This window comes from Protopterus annectens, chromosome 8.part1, assembly GCF_019279795.1.
Source record: "Protopterus annectens isolate FY-2018-M chromosome 8.part1, PAN1.0, whole genome shotgun sequence".
NCBI classification, from domain to species: Eukaryota; Metazoa; Chordata; order Ceratodontiformes; family Protopteridae; genus Protopterus; species Protopterus annectens.
Window position 1 is genome coordinate 466,209,754 of NC_056742.1, and position 17,125 is coordinate 466,226,878.

The window sequence follows — 17,125 nt, forward strand, 5'->3', positions numbered from 1 at the left end:
CCTGATTGCATGTGTAATGCACTACATGGACTATGAAAAATACATACTGGTACATGTGGAGTAATGGCCTGACTGCATGTATAATACACCAAATGGACTATGATGGAATCATACTGGTACCTGTGCAGTAGTGACCAAAGTGCATGTGTAATACACCACGTGGACTGTGATGGAATCCTACTGGTGCCTGTGGAGTAATGACTTGAGTGCATGTGTAATACACCACATGGAATGTGATGGAATCATGCCGGTACCTGTGGCATAATGACCTGAGTGCAAGTGTAATACACCACATGGACTATGAAGGAATCATACTGGTACCCGTGGAGTAATAATGTGACTGCATGTAATACACCACATGGACTGTGATGCAATCATACTGGTACCTGTGGAGTAATGACTTGAGTGCATGGGTAATACATCACATGGGCTATGATGGAATCATACTGGTACCTGAGCAATAATGACTTCAATGCATGTGTAATACACCACATGAACTATGATGGAATCACACTGGTACCTGTGGAGAAATGACTTGAGTGCATGTGTAATACACCACATGGACTGTGATGGAATCATACTGGTACCTCTGAAGTAATGACTTGAGCGCATGTGTAGTATACCACATGGACTATGATCTAATCATACTGGTGCCTCTGAAGTAATGGCCTGAGTGCATGTGTAATACACCACATAGACTGTGATGGATACATACTTGTACCTGTTGAGTAAAGACTTGAGCGCATGTGTAATACATCACATGGACTTTGATATAATCATACTGGAACCTGTGGGTAAAGACCTGAGTGTGTGTGTAATACACCACATGGATTTTGATATAATTATACCAGTACCTGTGGAGTAATGGCCTGAGTGCATGTGTAATACACCACATGGACTACGATAGAATCATACTGGTACCTATGAAGTAATGGCCTGAGTGCATGTGTAATACACCACATGGATTATGGTGAAATCCTCCTGGTACCTGTGGAGTAATGACTTGAGTGCTTGTGTAATATACCAGATGGACTGTGATGAAATCTTACCAGTACCTGTGGATTAATGACTTGAGTGCATGTGTAATACACCACATGGACTGTGATATAATCATACTGCTGCCTGTGTAGTAATTGTCGGAGTGCATGTGTAATACACCACATGGAATGTGATGGAATCATACTGGTACCTGGGGAGTAATGGCCTGAGTGCATGTGTTATACATCACATGGACTGTGATATAATCATACTGGTGCCTGTATAGTAATGGTCAGAGTGCATGTGCAATACACCACATGGAATGTGATGGAATCATACCTGTGGAGTAATGACTTGACTGCATGGGTAATACATCACATAGGCTATGATAGAATCATACGGCACCTATGGAGTAATTGCCTGAGTGCATGTGTTACACCACATGCACTATGATGGAATCATACTGATGACTGTTTAGTAATGGTTGTAGTGCATGTGTATTACACCACATGGAATGTGATGGAATCATACTGGTACCCTTGGCGTAATAATCTGAGTGCATGTGTAATACACCACATGGACTATGATGGAATCATACTGGTGCCTGTGTAGTAATGAACTGAGTGCATGTGTAATACACCACATGGACTGTGATATAATCATACTGGTATTTGCGGTGTAATGACCTGAGTGCATGTGTAATACACCACATGCACTGTGATGGAATCATACTGGTACCTGTGGACTAATGGCCTGAGTGCATGTGTAATACGCCACATGGACTATGATGGAATCATACTGGAACCTGTGGAGTAATGGCCTGAGTGTATGTGTTATACACCACAAGGGACTATGTTGGAATCATATCGGTGCCTGTGGATTAATGGCCTGAGTGCATGTGTAATACACCACATGGACTATGATGGAATCATACTGGTACCTGTGGAGTAATGGCCTTAGTGCATTTGTAATACACCACATGAACTATAATGGAATCATAATGGTACCTGTCCAATTGTGACTTGACACCTCTCAACTGTCCATGATTTCTAGGGACATCCCTGATTTTGACTTAAATTTAAACTCTGTCCCTCTTAATCCCTCCTAAAATGGATGACTTTTAGAGGAAAGGTGAGGAATTAAACTTAGTAAATACGGACAATAATAAGGGGATGTAGACTTATTTAACTTCAAAAAAAGTAAATTAATTCACCTTCTCTTATTCTGTCAATGTCTCAAGATAGTAGTACTAATATTTTAAACGTGTCCCTGATTGTCCCTGATTTTCTATGGATTTGTCCCTGATTCTGTAAAGATTTGTACCTGATTGGTTGAGAGCTATGTTAAATACACCACATGGACAATGATGGAATCATACAGGCACCTCTGGAGTAATGACTTGAGTGCATGTGTAATACACCACATGGACTGGGATGGAATCATACTGGTAGCTGTGGAGTAATGGCCTGAGTGCATGTGTACTACACCACATGGACTATGACGGAATCATACTGGTACCTGTGGAGTAATGTCTTGACTGCATGTGTAATACACCACATGGATTATGATGGATATGTACTGTTACCTGTGGAGTAATGACTTGAATGCATGTGTAATACAACACATGGACTATGATATAATCATACTGGTACCTGTGTAGTGCTGACCTGAGAGCATGTGTAATACACTACATGGACTATGGTGGATATACAGTGGTACCTGTAGAATAATGACCAGAGTGTATGTGTCATACACCACATAGACTAGGATGAAATCATACTGGTACATGTGAAGTAATGACTTGAGTGCATGTGAAATACATCTACATGGACTATGATGTAATCATACTGATGCCTGAAGAGTAATGGCCTGAGTGCATGTGTAATACACCACATGGACTATGATGAAACCATACTGGTACCTGGAGAGTAATGGCCTGAGTGCATGAGTAATACACCAGATGGACTGTGAAGGAAGCATACTGGTACCTGTGGGGTAATGACCTCAGTGCACGTGTAAAACACCACATGGCTGTGATGGAATCATACTGGTACCTGTGGAGTAAAGGCCTGAGTGCACGTGTAATGCACTAAATGCACTGTGATGGAATTATACTGGTACCTGTGGAGTAATGGCCTGACTGCATGTGTAATACACCACATGGACTATGATGGAATCATACAGGTACCTGTGGAGTAATGGCATTAGAGCATGTGTAATACACCACATGGACTATGATGGAATCATACTGGCACCTCTGGAGTAATGACATGAGTTTATGTGTAATACACCTACATGGACTATGATGGAATCATGCTGGTACCTGAAGAGTAATGTCTTGAGTGCATGTGTAATATACCACATGGACTGTGATGAAATCATACTGGTACCTGTGAAGTAATGGCCTGAGTGCATGTGTAATACACCACATGAACTATGATATAATCATACTGGTACCTGTGGAGTAATAACTTGAGTGCATGTGTAAAAACACCACATGAACTATTTTGGATACACAGTGGTACCTGTAGAATAATGACTAGAGTTTATGTTTCATACACCACATAGACTAGGATGGAATCATACAGGTACCTATGGAGTAATGGCCTGAGTGCATGTGTAATACACACATGGGCTATGGTGAAATCCTACTGGTACCTGTGGAGTAATGACTTGAGTGCTTGTGTAATACAACACATGGACTGTGATGGAATCTTACTGGTACCTGTGGATTAATGACTTGAGTGCCTGTGTAATACACCACATGGAATGTGATATAATCATACTGGTGCCTGTGTAGTAATGGTTGGAGTGCATGTGTAATACACCACATGAAATATGATGGAATCATACTGGTACCTGTGGAGTAATGACTTGACTGCATGGATAATACATCACATAGGCTATGACAGAATCATACCGGCACCTGTGGAGTAATTGCCTGCGTGCATGTGTTACATGACATGCACTGTGATGGAATCATACTGGTGCCTTTGTAGTAATGGTTGGAGTGCATGTGTAATACACCACATGGAATGTGATGGAATCATACTGGTACCTTTGGCGTAATAACCTGAGTGCATGTGTAGTACACCACATGGACTATGATGGAAACATACTGGTGCCTGTGGATTAATGGCCTGATTGCATGTGTAATGCACTACATGGACTATGAAAAATACATACTGGTACATGTGGAGTAATGGCCTGACTGCATGTATAATACACCAAATGGACTATGATGGAATCATATTGGTACCTGTGCAGTAATGACCAAAGTGCATGTGTAATACACCACGTGGACTGTGATGGAATCCTACTGGTGCCTGTGGAGTAATGACTTGAGTGCATGTGTAATACACCACATGGAATGTGATGGAATCATGCCGGTACCTGTGGCATAATGACCTGAGTGCAAGTGTAATACACCACATGGACTATGAAGGAATCATACTGGTACCCGTGGAGTAATAACGTGACTGCATGTAATACACCACATGGACTGTGATGCAATCATACTGGTACCTGTGGAGTAATGACTTGAGTGCATGGGTAATACATCACATGGGCTATGATGGAATCATACTGGTACCTGAGCAATAATGACTTCAATGCATGTGTGTAATACACCACATGGACTATGATGGAATCACACTGGTACCTGTGGAGAAATGACATGAGTTTATGTGTAATACACCACATGGACTGTGATGGAATCATGCTGGTACCTGAAGAGTAATGGCTTGAGTGCATGTGTAATATACCACATGGACTATGATGGAATCATACTGGTGCCTGTGGAGTAATGGCCTGAGTGCATGTGTAATACACCGCATGGACTGTGATGAAATCATACTGGTACCTGTGAAGTAATGGCCTGAGTGCATGTGTAATACACCACATGAACTATGATATAATCATACTGGTACCTGTGGAGTAATAACTTGAGTGCATGTGTAAAAACACCACATGAACTATTTTGGATACACACTGGTACCTGTAGAATAATGACTAGAGTTTATGTTTCATACACCACATAGACTAGGATGGAATCATACAGGTACCTATGGAGTAATGGCCTGAGTGCATGTGTAATACACACATGGGCTATGGCGAAATCCTACTGGTACCTGTGGAGTAATGACTCGAGTGCTTGTGTAATACAACACATGGACTGTGATGGAATCTTACTGGTACCTGTGGATTAATGACTTGAGTGCCTGTGTAATACACCACATGGAATGTGATATAATCATACTGGTGCCTGTGTAGTAATGGTTGGAGTGCATGTGTAATACACCACATGGAATATGATGGAATCATACTGGTACCTGTGGAGTAATGACTTGACTGCATGGGTAATACATCACATAGGCTATGATAGAATCATACCGGCACCTGTGGAGTAATTGCCTGCGTGCATGTGTTACATGACATGCACTGTGATGGAATCATACTGGTGCCTTTGTAGTAATGGTCGGAGTGCATGTGTAATACACCACATGGAATGTGATGGAATCATACTGGTACCTTTGGCGTAATAACCTGAGTGCATGTGTAGTACACCACATGGACTATGATGGAAACATACTGGTGCCTGTGGATTAATGGCCTGATTGCATGTGTAATGCACTACATGGACTATGAAAAATACATACTGGTACATGTGGAGTAATGGCCTGACTGCATGTATAATACACCAAATGGACTATGATGGAATCATACTGGTACCTGTGCAGTAGTGACCAAAGTGCATGTGTAATACACCACGTGGACTGTGATGGAATCCTACTGGTGCCTGTGGAGTAATGACTTGAGTGCATGTGTAATACACCACATGGAATGTGATGGAATCATGCCGGTACCTGTGGCATAATGACCTGAGTGCAAGTGTAATACACCACATGGACTATGAAGGAATCATACTGGTACCCGTGGAGTAATAACGTGACTGCATGTAATACACCACATGGACTGTGATGCAATCATACTGGTACCTGTGGAGTAATGACTTGAGTGCATGGGTAATACATCACATGGGCTATGATGGAATCATACTGGTACCTGAGCAATAATGACTTCAATGCATGTGTGTAATACACCACATGAACTATGATGGAATCACACTGGTACCTGTGGAGAAATGACTTGAGTGCATGTGTAATACACCACATGGACTGTGATGGAATCATACTGGTACCTCTGAAGTAATGACTTGAGCGCATGTGTAGTATACCACATGGACTATGATCTAATCATACTGGTGCCTCTGAAGTAATGGCCTGAGTGCATGTGTAATACACCACATAGACTGTGATGGATACATACTTGTACCTGTTGAGTAAAGACTTGAGCGCATGTGTAATACATCACATGGACTTTGATATAATCATACTGGAACCTGTGGGTAAAGACCTGAGTGTGTGTGTAATACACCACATGGATTTTGATATAATTATACCAGTACCTGTGGAGTAATGGCCTGAGTGCATGTGTAATACACCACATGGACTACGATAGAATCATACTGGTACCTATGAAGTAATGGCCTGAGTGCATGTGTAATACACCACATGGATTATGGTGAAATCCTCCTGGTACCTGTGGAGTAATGACTTGAGTGCTTGTGTAATATACCAGATGGACTGTGATGAAATCTTACCAGTACCTGTGGATTAATGACTTGAGTGCATGTGTAATACACCACATGGACTGTGATATAATCATACTGCTGCCTGTGTAGTAATTGTCGGAGTGCATGTGTAATACACCACATGGAATGTGATGGAATCATACTGGTACCTGGGGAGTAATGGCCTGAGTGCATGTGTTATACATCACATGGACTGTGATATAATCATACTGGTGCCTGTATAGTAATGGTCAGAGTGCATGTGCAATACACCACATGGAATGTGATGGAATCATACCTGTGGAGTAATGACTTGACTGCATGGGTAATACATCACATAGGCTATGATAGAATCATACCGGCACCTATGGAGTAATTGCCTGAGTGCATGTGTTACACCACATGCACTATGATGGAATCATACTGATGACTGTTTAGTAATGGTTGTAGTGCATGTGTATTACACCACATGGAATGTGATGGAATCATACTGGTACCCTTGGCGTAATAATCTGAGTGCATGTGTAATACACCACATGGACTATGATGGAATCATACTGGTGCCTGTGTAGTAATGAACTGAGTGCATGTGTAATACACCACATGGACTGTGATATAATCATACTGGTATTTGCGGTGTAATGACCTGAGTGCATGTGTAATACACCACATGCACTGTGATGGAATCATACTGGTACCTGTGGACTAATGGCCTGAGTGCATGTGTAATACGCCACATGGACTATGATGGAATCATACTGGAACCTGTGGAGTAATGGCCTGAGTGCATGTGTTATACACCACAAGGGACTATGTTGGAATCATATCGGTGCCTGTGGATTAATGGCCTGAGTGCATGTGTAATACACCACATGGATTATGATGGATACGTACTGGTACCTGTAGAGAAATGGCCTGACTGCATGTGTAATACACCATATGGCTATGATGGAATCATACTGGTACCTGTGCAGTAATGACCAAAGTGCATGTGTAATACACCACGTGGACTGTGATGGAATCTTACTGGTGCCTGTGGAGTAATGACTTGAGTGCATGTGTAATACACCACATGGAATGTGATGGAATCATACTGGTACCTATGGAATAATGTGACTGCATGTAATACACCACATGAACTGTGATGGAATCATACTGGTACCTGTGGAGTAATGACTTGAGTGCATGGGTAATACATCACATGGACTAGGATGGAATCTAACTGGTACCTGTGCAGTAATGCCTTGAGTGCATGGGTAATATATCACATGGACTAGGATGGAATCATACTGGTACCTGTGAAGTAATGACCTGAATGCATGGGTAATACATCACATGGACTGGTACCTGTGAAGTAATGACCTGAGTGCATGGGTAATACATCACATGGACTGTGATGGAATCATACTGGTACCTGTGGAGTAATGGCCTGAGTGCATGTGTAATACGCCACATGGACTATGATGGAATCATACTGGAACCTGTGGAGTAATGGCCTGAGTGCATGTGTTATACACCACAAGGGACTATGTTGGAATCATATCGGTGCCTGTGGATTAATGGCCTGAGTGCATGTGTAATACACCACATGGACTATGATGGATACGTACTGGTACCTGTAGAGAAATGGCCTGACTGCATGTGTAATACACCACATGGCTATGATGGAATCATACTGGTACCTGTGCAGTAATGACCAAAGTTCATGTGTAATACACCACGTGGACTGTGATGGAATCTTACTGGTGCCTGTGGAGTAATGACTTGAGTACATGTGTAATACACCACATGGAATGTGATGGAATCATACTGGTACCTATGGAATAATGTGACTGCATGTAATACACCACATGAACTGTGATGGAATCATACTGGTACCTGTGGAGTAATGACTTGAGTGCATGGGTAATACATCACATGGACTAGGATGGAATCATACTGGTACCTGTGCAGTAATGCCTTGAGTGCATGGGTAATACATCACATGGACTGGTACCTGTGAAGTAATGACCTGAGTACATGGGTAATACATCACATGGACTGTGATGGAATCATACTGGTACCTGTGGAGTAATGGCCTGAGTGCATGTGTAATACAGTATATGGACTGTGATGGAATCATACAGGTATCTATGGAGTAATGGCCTGATTGCATGTGTAATACATCACATGGACTGGTACCTGTGAAGTAATGACCTGAGTGCATGGGTAATACATCACATGGACTAGGATGGAATCATACTGGTACCTGTGGGGTAATGACCTAAGTGCAAGTGCAATGCACCACATGGACTGTATGGAATCATACTGGTACCTGTGGAGTAATGACCTGAGTGCATGTGCAATACAGTAGATGGACTGTGATGGAATCATACTGGTACCTATGGAGTAATGGCCTGATTGCATGTTTAATACATCACATGGACTATAATGGATACATACTGTTACCTGTGGAGTAATGACATGAATGCATAGGTAATACATCACATGGACTGTGATGGAATCATTCTGGTACCTGTGGAGTAATGGTCTGCGTGCATGTGTAATACACCCCAATGGACTGTGATGGAATCATACTGGTACCTCTGGAGTAATGGCCTTAGTGCATGTGTAATACACCACATGAACTATGATTGAATCATTCTGGTACTTGTGGAGTAATGGCCTGTGTGCTTGTGTATTACGCCACATGAACTATGATGGAATTATACTGGCACCTGTGGAGTAATGATATGAGAGAATGTGAAATACGCCACATGGACTATGATGGAATCATACTGGTACCTGTGGAGTAATGACTTTAGTGCATATGTAATACACCACGTGTACTGTGATATAATCATACAGATACATGTAGAGTAATGGCCTGAGTGCATGTGTAATACACTGCATGGACTGTGATGGAATCATTCTGGTACCTGTGAAGAAATGGCCTGAGTGTATGTGTAATATATCAAATGAACTATGATATAGTCATACTGGTGCCTGTGCAGTAATGGCCTGAGTGCATGTGTAATACTCCACATGGACTATGATGGAATCATACTGGTACCTGTGCAATAATGACTTCAATGCACGGACTATGATGGATACATTCTGGTGCCTGTGGAGTAATGGCTTGAGTACATGTGTACTACAACACATGGATTATGACATAATCATGTTGGTACCTGTGGGGTAATGACCTGAGTGCATGTGTAATACACCACATGGACTATGATGGAATCAGACTGGTACCTGTGGAGTAATGACTTAAGTGCGTGTGTAATACACCACATGGACTGTGATGGAATCATACTGGTACCTGTGGAGTAATGACTTGAGTGCATGTGTAATACACAACATGGACTATGATATAATCATACTGGTACCTGTAGGATAATGACGTGAGTGCATGTGTAATACACCACATGGACTATGATATAATCATACTGGTACCTGTGGGATAATGACCTGAGTGCATGTGTAATACACCACATGGACTATGATATAATCATACTGGTACCTGTAGGATAATGACGTGAGTGCATGTGTAATACACCACATGGACTATGATATAATCATACTGGTACCTGTAGGATAATGACGTGAGTGCATGTGTAATACACCACATGGACTATGATATAATCATACTGGTACCTATGGAGTGATGATCTGAGTGCATGTGTAATACACCACATGGACTATGATATAATCATACTGGTACCTATGGAGTGATGACCTGAGTGCATGCGTGAGTTGGAGGATTCTGGCTCCATATAAACTGACCATTCTCTTCTCGTTGTTCAGCCTGGTTACAGAAGCATGACTATATCTCACAACAGAGTCTTCAATAAGAGTCCTGGGAAGTGTGTTTGCTTGCCTTAGGGCTTAGTGTTTGGGACTCCACTGAGAGTGACTGTATGTCTGGTGTTAGATGTTTTTTTTAAGTGCCTTTGGGCTTCTTGAAGCATAGCTTTGACAATGGGTGATCTAGGTGATCTTTGTTGTTTAGAAAGATTTATTTTAAGTGCTTCAGCATACATTAATTTATGTGTGTGTTGTGTACTATGTGAGGTAGGTGTTGTGTGCGCATATTTGACCACCTGATGTGCACTTGTATGCGAGAATTTACCCTCCAGTGTCATAGTGTAAGTACACCTCTCGCATACTGTGTCTGCATTTTTAAGGATTAAGTGGTCATCAATAAACATGAGACAATTGCTACATTGTCTCAAGATGCCCATATCCACCAAACTGGTTACAAAGAATTTAGAACTATCCAGTCCTTTGATTTGTGAACTACAAGGCGGCTGGTGTATTGGGGTTAGAAAGCTATTAAGAGTGCTTTATCATAGCAGGTCATGCTAAGCAGTACTAAATTCTACTAACTTTAATATTTACATAATAGTGAATTCAACTAAATCTGTAGGTATTGCCACTTGACCCCAAACTAGCTGCTCTAAGCTTGTTGGGGCTCAAGGTATTTGCACTTTATTGCTGCTTTACAGGGTACAGTTTTATGAACCATTCTTTTTAGGTGTTTGCTACTGTACAGGGCACTGCTAACCCATGTAAACATGCAAAATTTATAGCAGTACAGAAAAAACAGAAAACTAGCAAATAAGAGCAATGGCAATAAAATGACTACGCTGTGAGTCATTTAGTGTATTTCCCAACTCTGATAGACCAGGCAAAAAAATCCTAAATGTAAAAACACAGTACAAGAGACCCACAAGTGCAATGCTACCACAAACCAATTAAAAACTAACTGGAAATCCCTTGCTGAAGGCAATTTCAAGACAGTCTTAACAACAGTAACAGTGAGAGGAAAATTATTTTTTTTTAATTATAAAAAAAAAATCTGTGAAATGCACACATAAAATCAGAAAACAGTATCAATCAATCAAAATAACAAGTGCAATTTAGCAATCAAAGGAGGGAGGGACTTGGGAAATCAGATTATCATGAGGGGTGAAGGACAGAGACACAGCCTAATTATAAGACAACAGCAGCAATAAAGGTGTGAGGGTTGGGGAAACCAACCAAGCTATCTAGAGAGACATACAATCAAATAAAGGCAATACTGGAGCTCTTTCAACAACTTTAGCTATGTGTTAGTGGAGTACAGGTCAGGCACAGAATGCAACTTTAAGCAGGTAAAAGATAAATAAAATATAAAAGTAATGAAGTATAAACTGGAGCAGAGACAATTCTCTTGACCTTCTTCTACAGTTTAAGGCACCAGACTACACAGAAATTAACCAGTAACGCTGTTTATGGAAAAATACAATAACAAATTACTAAGGCTCAAACTCTCGCAGAAGTACACAACTGTGCCACAAATGTGAATTAAAGTACAAGACTATGGGATAGCAGGGTTTAAAATACAAAAGGATAGCTTTTACAAGTAATTCTACTTGTGGAAATAGAAGTAAGGAATAATTGAGAAACACAATCTTTCTTCTAAGTTGGGAGTTGCTGATTGAAGGCTTAGTGTCTGTTATTCTAAAAGTGTATTAGTTCTGGTTTAAGCACTTGGGCTTTGGGCCAGTTATTTTACATTAAGAAGTTGTGGTCTGCACTCTTGTGGGAGGAGAGGGTAGATTCTGCCCTTCTGAGCTGGGAGTTTCTGGTTAAAGGCTTATTGTGCCTGTTTATTTGAACTATTTCTTTCTGAAATTGGTATGCCTTGTTTGCTGTAGCATGCACTAAATTCAGACCTGCTGAATCTAGATTTGTTTGTATAACTTGAGCACTAATCCAGACAATCTTTTTTTGGAAAAGGTTACCCAGCAACCTAGTGGCAGGATTGTGCAGTTAGAACTTGTCTGATCGAAGACTGCTGGAATGGGGCTTAGTTTTTAGCTTTTTATTGGTTAATTGGTTAATTTGTTTAAATCAGTTTGCTCATTTGCTACTGTTATAAAAAATATATATATATATCTATATATATAAATATATATCTATCTATATATATATGGGTCTACTACTGCTTTTAATCGAATACCACTTATTCGAAAAAGAGCAGTAGACCACTCAGTTACGCAAAAGTGCACTTATTCGAAAGTGCACTTTCGCAAAACTCGGTTCAACGAACCGATAAAAAGATAAAAAAAAAAAAAAAAAAAAAAACAGAAAACACTTACTAACATTACATTGAGTGGGGGGCTTCGCCTCCCACACCCCCCCTACTTAAATATACCAACTCCGAGATCACACTACAATGGGGAACAGGAAAATTCCCTATTCCCACTGTAGTGTGCCTCTGTGCTTCAGTTTCTCTGAATGGTTCGTTGAACCGTGCCTTGCAAAAGTGCACTTTCGCGTAACCGTGGATTTTTCAGTCTTTTACAGTAGACCCATATGTGTATATATATATATATATATATATATATATATATATATATACACTTTATGCATCGCCGCTTAACTAGGGTTAAACTATTCCCGGCGCCATAAATTCTGCTCTTCAAATTTACCCTAAGAACGAGCCAGTTTTTTTAGTTTTAGCACTAAAATCTGTTTCTTTGAGCTCAGCACTTGTTCAGAACTCGTTGTAAGCACTAAATAAGCTAAAAATTACTACAACACTCAACTTTCCTCACTTGTCTAGAGAAAAACAGTTTTTAGAACTTAATAAATAAGCACCTATCCAGGCATGTTTAAGGGTCAGCTCCCAGTGTTGTCTCCTGTCTGCCTGATAAATCTGGGCATCTTGGGGCAATGCAGCAATTGCCTCATGTACACAGACAGTCCTCTCCTCCTACCACCCAACACTACAACCTGTGAGAGATGCACTTATATAGCCCAACTGGAAGAAAAGCTCTCTTCACCCAAGAATGGACTAGACAGTCAAGAGGAGAAGGTAAACACCTGCACCACACCACACTCATCACATAGTCCCCTCGAAACCTACACCACCAAAACACACACTTAGAAACATGAAACACACACCTACATTCATGGAGGCTCTCAATAAAAATCTGCTCAAGCAACAGAGACCTCCAAAGCAGAAACGCAAGCAACCTCCACCACCAACACAACCCAAATGACACATAACCCTCAAATTCAGAGTGCCACTCAACCACAGCCCATAAGGCATAACAACGTACCCAACAGTCTAGTCATAGGTGACTCTATAGTCAGGCACACTTTTGTTCCACTCACCAGGCTAAACAAGGAGAAAGTTACTGTCAGCTGCCTATTGGGTGCCAGGATCCACCACATAACGCACACACTCAGGTCACTCCACAACAAATACAAATATGACTCTGTCATTGCCCATGTTGGTGTGAATGACCTGAGAGATACCTCCCTGGACTACATGAAAAGAGACATGGAGGAGCTTTCCAGTCTTGTAGCCCAGGCAGGTATGACCCTAGCCCTGAGTAGCATCCTGCCATCACCCAGAATGATACCACAGTACAATGACAAAATGATTGACTTCAACAATTGGCTAAGCTTCTGGTGTCATTCTAAGGGGATCCAGTATCTGTCTGCCTGGGATGACATGATTGACAGGCAACGATGCTTTGCCAGAGATGGCCTGCACCTGTTGCCCTTGGGATTCCGGATACTGGCTAAGGCTATTGTCACCCCTATAGTGCCTTTTTTAGGCAAGGTTCAAATGACAAATTCACTACCTTAACAGGTACAAGCAAACAAAATCTGAGGGTAATGCTACTCAATGCTAGAAGTCTAAACCTCAAAATGCATTCACTCGAGGCACTCCTTAAAATGGAGAACATCGGCATCTGTGCAGTGATAGAGACCTGGCTCAAGGCTCCAGAGAGCACCCCTGCATTACCAGGCTATAAATCATACCACACCTTTCGGCCACCTAACCTGGACTGAAACACTAAAGGCGGAGGTGTGCCCATATTCATTAACCTCCACACCTCCAGGCTAGTTGCTCAACATAATGCATCCGAGATTATCCAAGTGCAACTAACTCTGGGCAAGACCGTAATCCAAATTGTAACTTTCTACAGATCCCCCACCATGCCACAGGATTCCCACTCCTCATTTCTTGATACACTGGAAAATATTAGGGTACAACCCAACACCCTAATAATGGGTGATTTCAACTACCCCACCATTAACTGGGAAAACTACTCATGTACCAACTCTTTTGCTCAGCGTCTTCTGGAATTCATAAATTCCAATGCCTTGGATCAACTTATCCATACCCCCACCAGGGGCAACAATATCCTAGACCTGGTCATTACCAACATGGGCAACTAGTGTTCCACACCAGAGGTCAATTCCTCATTGGCCAGATCCAACCACAAGCTAATCACCCTAGACATCCACATCCCGCCCCCACCCCCATTAGGGAAACCACTGTAAAGAATTTCTCCAAAGCCAACTTCACCCTTCTTAAGACAGAAGTGGCAAACTTCACGACACCCATGCAGACGGACAATAGAGGTACGACTGCTGAATCCTATGCAAATGCACTTTATAAGCACTTACACGAGTCCATGAATCATGCTATCCCTAACAGAATCAAGATGCTATCCTCCAAAAAAAGGAAGCCAATCTGGTGGTCCCCTGCCATAAACAAACTCTACAACAGAAGAAAGAAACTGTTGCAAAAAAGAGTAAAATCCCATGAGTAGAGGAGCTCCCTGGTCAGCCTCAGTAAGAAGCTGAGATCCCTCATAAAATCCTCCAAAGCTAGTTACGAAAACAAAATTGCCACTGATTCTAAAGACAACCACAAAGCATTCTATAGCTATGTCAAGAATCTCAATGGCAACACTCAGATCTGCTCTGAGTTACAGCACAATAGCACAAAAATATACAGAACTAAACGATATTACCAACATCCTGGCAGATAGGTTCAGTGATAACTTTACCCCCCCCCCTTTCACCCCCTAAAGGGCCCATCTCTATACCAGAAGAATTAAAAGTTCCTGTAATCATGGCTGCACAGGTAAAAAACACACTCTCCAAAGCTAAGAACACAGCATCCATGGGACCTGACAACATCCCAGGCTGCATTCTACATGAACTGCAGAATGAACTGGCACCCCACCTAAGCACTATGTTCAATCATAGCCTTACCTCAGGGTTTGTGCCCACTGAATGGTGCACAGCATTGGTTATCCCACTCCACAAAGGGGGAGCCACCATGGACCCTGGCAACTACTGCCCCATTAGCATAACAAGCCTGGTCTGCAAGGCCATGGAATGTATCATCATGGATCTTCTACACAAAGACACTGGTAATCTCCAAACTCTGGACCCCACCCATTTCAGGTTTGTAAAAGGCAGATCATGTCTCCTAAACTTGATAGACTTATTTGAAGCAGTCACCAAAGTCGTAGATGAGGGTAAGGTGGTTCACACAGCCTATCTAGATCTCGCCAAGGCTTTTGATGCCATCCCCTACTCTGGAATTATAGAGAAACTCACTAAACTTGGTATAAATCCCTATGTCACAAGATGGGTTGCCAACTGGCTCACTGACAGAACCCACACTATGAAAGTAGCAGACTCCAAATCCGACTTCAGACCAGTGACAACTGAAGTACCACAGGGTTCAGTCCTGGGTCCTCTCCTGTTTGGTATCTACTTTTCTGAAGTACAGGCTAACACAGAAGGTCTTTGCCTAATGAAGTTTGCAGATGACTGCAAACTAGGAGCCATAATCAAAACTCCTAATGATGTGGACATCCTACAAAAGGGCCTCATGGAGACAGATGCCTGGTGTCAAAGCCATGGCCTCAAGCTCAATGCCAAAAAGTGAATTGTCATCCCCTTTGGTAAAAACTCTGTACCCATGAGCTACCACATAGGTGGTAGTCTACTTAACACTGAAAGTGTGATAGAGACCTTGGGACACAGGTGGACAGTAGTCTCTCCTTTGATAATCACATCATCACCGTAGTCAGGAAATCCTTCTACATGGCACACCTCATCACAAAAGGTTTCTCATCCAGAAAAAAAGAGGTCATTGTTCCCCTCTACTCATCACTCATTAGACCCATTATAGAGTACAACGTCCCTTTTGGTATGTACCTCACAAGACATCTACAAAACTGGAAAGGCTGCAGAAATACCTCATAAAGAGGATTATCGGCCTCAAACAGATGCCCTACACAGACCGTCTCAAAAAATTCCAGCTTTACTTCATCACATATCGCATACACAGAGGCGATCTTTGCCTAACATACAATGCTATGTCAAACCCAGAGCTGTTGGACATGCTCCACTTAAAGAAATCCTAATCCATCCAAGCTACACGCTCTAAGGACCTAAACCTTGTCACTACAATAAACAGAACATGCTGTTGGGATAGATTCCTGTCCCAGACACTTCCTATACTCTGGAGCAAACTACCTGTCTATATCAAACAAAGCTCCTCATTAGCACTCTTCAAGAAAAATATTGATGATTGGATGGGAAATAGGAAATTCACCCCGGGGATCACCTCTGTGGCTCTGCTCGACAGGAGCATAGGAAAATAATTTTCTTGGGTGGCAAAATCCAGGGTTCCTTTTTGGCTAGGCTTATATAGGCCCTAGG